Genomic DNA, 5,815 nt, shown 5'->3' with positions numbered 1-5,815 from the left:
CATAAGCCTCGTAATCGTAGACTTTCATATGCGCTTGTGAGGAATGAACCCTACTCCACATCTCCAAGAGTGTTTCATAAACCTTCTTAGTTGGTGTAAGACCAAGGACTCTTTTAACACTATTCATGGTACAATCCAAGAACTGCTGGTAAGCATACTATGAATCATTTAGTACCAAATAAAAAATGATTTGTTTCTTTTTCCAACTAAAACTGTTTGTGGCAATGTGTTAGGTGGAGACAACTTGGGAAACACTTTCATAATTCCTTTGATGATCGATGAGGATTTGACTGAGATGCTCACTATCCCTATTGGATCTGAGTATCTCATCCTATTGCCCAGTTGATTCTTGATTCCGTTTTATGAGATCTCTGAACACCTTAAAGGTTACACTCTAATGTTCATACGAATTTGGTCCTACCATGTATCGTGGTTAATCTCAATGGCATATTAGTGTGAACTAATTCCAAAATATATTCACATCACCAAGTGATGTATTTAGGGGAGTTCGTTTATATGGATCGGTTCGATCCAATCCATTCAAGTGAATCCAAATTGATTTCAATTTTCAAAACATGGATCAAAATAGTCCAAACTAAATTCAAATTCAATCTGATACAATCAAATTACAACTTGGTTGGATCAGTTTTTATAATTTGGTTTTCTGAAATCGAAATATTTTTTAAAACCACATATAATTAGAATATTACCCAACTTTACAAAAGAAAAATAAATAAATAATTTAATTTTGGTTTAACGTTTATAAACAACTACTATAAATATATTAAAGTTTAATATTATATAGATAAAAACTTTTGAGAGAAAATATATATTAATGTTTTTTATTAGGTGAAACATTTTGAACCTATTTGAATTTTATTAATAAATTAAACAATTATATATATATATATATATATATATATATATATATATATATATATATATATATATATATTTAAAATAAATAAATAATAAACTGTTATTCGGTTTTTTTGGATTATTCGATTCTTATTTTATAAACCAAAACCAAACCGAAATCCAAAGTTATAGTTTTGTTGAAAGCCAATCAAAAAATCTGAATATCTGAACTAAATACTCCAATCCAAATTATCCAATTGTCCAATTTGGTTTTATCAAAATAATGAACAGCCCTTGATGTATTCATCATTGTCACACCTTCCCAGACCGCTGGCGGAAATGCCGAGTGGTGACGGTACATATATTACCCAAATCACAGAGCGCAATCTATAACTATAGATGAAACCCATCCATTTTCGAGCTGATAGACGTTGCTTGCCTTGATCCTTACTCTATCCTAGGAACACATGAGATTCTTTGGAAATGTCAACTTGATGTTGGCGAGTTCACAAGTTTTGAGTAAACGTAATAAACTCTTTTGAAAACTTTTTAGAAATTCTTAGAATCATTATGATCATTTTTCTTAAATTCCCTGTTTCCTATGCTTTATTACATTATCTCTTATCTTTTTAGGATACTTTACTAATCCTAATTTACTCTCTTTGTGAGACATCTATCGATCCTATCTTATTATCTTTTTAGGATATTTTATTAATCCTAACCTATTTTATCAACCACTATAAGGCGTCCTTTTTGGTAGTTTGATCCCTAAGCTGTTTGTAATGTATTACTATGAGCCCCCATAAGCGACGTTGTTTGACTAGTGATTTCCCCGCCACGACGTTTCTTCGAACGTCGAATAGTGATTAACAAGAAAGTTATCACATCAGGATTGTAGCTAGCAATCGCATGTGGGGGTATCAATCCCCGTATATATCTATACATATCTTTTTAGCTCTCACAAGATTAACGATTACAGGTTTGGGGTAGCCGAATTTAATCAGGCTAAGGATGGATATTAACAGTTCACTTTCACATTAACCTTAGATATTTTATCTTTTATCTTTCTTACTTAGTGATTTCCTATAACTATCATAATATAAACCCCTTCAATTTTATATTTGATAGGTATATCTTTTTCATCTCATAATTATCTAGTGTGTGTGTGTATATATATATATATATATATATATATATATATATATATATATATATATATATATATATATTGTGTGGATGCAGGGTTGATTGTGGACCAATTATTTTAGTTATTTTAAAAAGGTGATTAATAAATATTATTGAATTAAAGATAATTAAAAAAATACCATCTAAATTCGTTGTAAGGGTATTTTAGTCAATTAACATCAATTTAAAAAAAGAAAATTTCAGATTTTAGGGGATATTTAATTCTCTTGATTTAAAAAATCTGATTTTTTTTAATTAGTTCAATTTCAATTCTAACATAATTTGTAGGAAAAAACTGATTTATTCTGTTAGAATATTAATTTGTTAGAATAATAGTTCTGTGATAATGTTATGTCAGAATGTTATTCTGTATATTATATATAAAATGTTATTCTATCAGAATATATATTTTGATTGAATGAACTTTTAAAGCATAACAAATTTTTAGATACAAGTTAAAAAAATTTCTTACATTCTAAAAAATAAAAACCTTTATATACTATCTTATGATAATGTAACACACACTAATAACAAACAAATACAATATGTAGATTATTCTACCAGAATATACATTCTATTGTAGACTATTTCGCCAGAATATGACGATGAATAATGCATTCTTTTTGGAAGATCAGCTTGTTCCAGTATACTGAGTTTGTATCCTCTTCTTCACAAGTGAAATTTAAGCGCTTCTTCACAATAGAAAGACTTTTTTCCTATCAAGCTTCTTCTTTAACAATTCATAACCGTTCGAACACTGGAACACTTGGCGTGCAACTTAGAAAATATAAAAAACTTTTTTGTCAAATTCTGCTGGAAAAATTATAAATGTTTGATGATATGTCAATAAATGTAATTGGAGCTCTAATCAAGATCTTAAAAGAAAAAACAATTTTGTGTAATATCGTGGATTCCAGTCCTTCAAATATAATTCACAAGTACCAACACAAAGCATCCAAATCAAAACATTCTTAATGAATCATTAAACCAAAAGTACAATTACAATTTAAAATTCTGACAATGTTTGTACAATTAATTAATAAACCAAAAGTACAATTACAACACCCTAATATTTAAAGTATTTAATAGATATGTATTTTAAAGAATACATTATATTGTATGTTTCATTAGTCAGAAAGTTAGTATTTTGTCATTATAGTTTTTTGCATCGTTCCATAAATCTTCAATAGATAAATCTTTTTGTAACATCCCAAAATTCATAGCCAAAAATTTCATTTTTAATTAAGTAAGTATAAAACCAGTAGTCTGAAACATCCATAGTGTTAACTCATTTCATAATAAAAAACCAGTATTTCAGATAACTAAAACATGTCATAGAAAAGTATTATCAGAGTACAACTCCCAAAGATCTCATAATGCGGAAATCATAGTGTGATGCGATGCAATCCTACCGACTCCTTTCCTTTTAAAAAAGAAGTACCTGAAACCAAAACTGAAAACCGTAAGCACGAAGCTTAGTGAGTTCCCACATCATACCACATAATCACATACGGTCAGGCATATCTAGGTACCCGACCTACCCTGTCAGGAATATCTGGGTGCCCAACATACCCTACTGAGCATACCTAGGTGCTCAACCTACCCATGTTAGGCATACCGGGGTGCCCAACCTACCCCTTTCAGACATATCGGGGTGTCCGACCTACCCCTGTCAGGCATATCTAGGTGTCCGACCTACCTTCCGGTTTATCTCAACCGGTTACAGGGATTATTTCACCCCTACCACTACCACATAGTAACACATCATAAACATACTGCTAGGCATATATGGGTACTGTCTGTTAGAGTTGGGGTATAGAAAGGCTTGGAATTCTGAGAATTGTGTTAAACACTTTCAGATTAAAGTATTTGGGTGGTACTCCCAATATTCTTTAATCGGATAAGACTCAGAGAGACAAGAACTTAGAATGTTTTGATGATTGTTTCGTATGTACCAGAAATGAGACCAAAACCAACTTTATGATCTTTATCTAAAAACTATCATATAACAGTTTCAAACTGTCATAAAACCATAAAAACTGACACAAAAACGGAAGTTTGGATAAGGGTCATATGACAGCTCGACCCCAGCCAGGGGCTCTGCCCCTTGGACCCCGCCAGGGGCTGCCACCCCTTGGACCTCGCTCCCAGGGGCGCTGCCCCCGGACCCCCGTTCGTTTACGGGCTTCGCCCCTAAATGACAGTGTACTTTGAAACTTGATCAAAATTAAACAAGTGTATACTCCACACCTTCCTTACTTGTTTAATATTTATCAAGATCACTTTTGGTCACACAAAGTAATCCCATTACACTTAAATAATATTGATGATAACAAATCACCAACACTGTCTACCCCTTCGATCTCTTTCAACCGGTAACGTGGCACTATTTCACCCCTCCTATCACTATCACATAATATCATAGCATCCTAGCACAGAAAGCATAACAGATAGTGGCATACCAGACAATTATCACAAAGACAATCATCTCTACTATAAGCACCTACTAGTGGGTTAGCATTGGTGCCTTAGACCCACTTCTACTGGAAGGTAACTCACCTCGAATGCTGAAGCTCGCAGCCCGAACTCCCTAGCTGTTGCCCTGACGGATTCCCAAACTAAAATTTCCAACACAATATCCAATGAGCAACTAAGTTCTAAACCATGAACCATAATCAAAGCTTGGGGTAAAATGACCATTTTACCCCTGGCCCAACAAAACCCATAACTAAGGCCCAAGCCCAAAACAAATAAGGTCCAACACTATAAAATCCATAAAAGCCCAATATATGGCCCAATTTCCAATTGGGCCAAAACCCTTACATGAAACTACCCTTTTAGGGCCCATTCTATACTTCATAACCCTACAGGAGTCAACCTTGGTCAAAGTCAAGTCGAGGTCAAAGTCAACATCCAAGTCAAAGTCAAAGTCAACGCTCCGAGTTGACTCAACTCGTCGAGTTATCTCCTAACTCGTCGAGTTTCCATGCTTCTCAGAATCATGATAAAACGAGTCAACTCGTCGAGTCCTTCCTCAGACTCATCGAGTTCTGCCCTTTACAGGATCGGGACAAATCGCCCCAACTCGTCGAGTTCCTTCATGACTCGTTGAGTTTTTCCTTTTCAGAGTCGGGACATTTCAAGAACAACTCGTCGAGTTCTCTCATGAACTCGTCGAGTTCTTCAGTCTGTCAAACCCTTCTTAATGGGATAAGCTCCTATCCTTCATATCTAAGCCCCATACTTCATATTCATACAGAAAATGTCATTTTAAGGGTAAAGTTTCCAACTTTACCCATTAATACCCTTACTTAATGGATTTAGCTCAAACTCTAACTCTTTAAGACCAAGATCTTGATCCAAAAGCCATTAACACTTCAAGCTAAGGCATACAAACTGAGATCTAGACCCTAGATACTTCATGAACACATAAAGTCTCTGACTTTCTCTCCATGCATGGCCATTTGGAGCTTAAAAGGCCAAAATAACATCCTAAAGCTTGTATGGAGCTTCAACGGCCATAAAGCTTACACCTTTATGCCATGAAAGCCCTCCAAGGTACTAGATATGGAGATATACTCACTTGGGACGTCCATTTCCCAAGGATTATGCTATTTGGGCCAAAAACCCAATAAAAGTGAAAATGAAGAGATATAAGTAATCATTAAGCAAGTTTGAGACTTGCTTACCAGAAAATGTTGCAAATGGAGTAAAGTTTATGGATCTATAATCTCCTTCTTGAGTCCTCAAGCTTCTCCTTCTTCCTCAAGCT

The sequence above is a fragment of the Lactuca virosa genome, chromosome 5, assembly GCF_052849685.1.
Source record: "Lactuca virosa cultivar CGN04683 chromosome 5, Lactuca_virosa_CGN04683_v6, whole genome shotgun sequence".
Taxonomy (NCBI): Eukaryota; Viridiplantae; Streptophyta; class Magnoliopsida; order Asterales; family Asteraceae; genus Lactuca; species Lactuca virosa.
The sequence above is the reverse complement of the archived record's forward strand: the minus strand, read 5'-3'. Positions refer to the sequence as shown.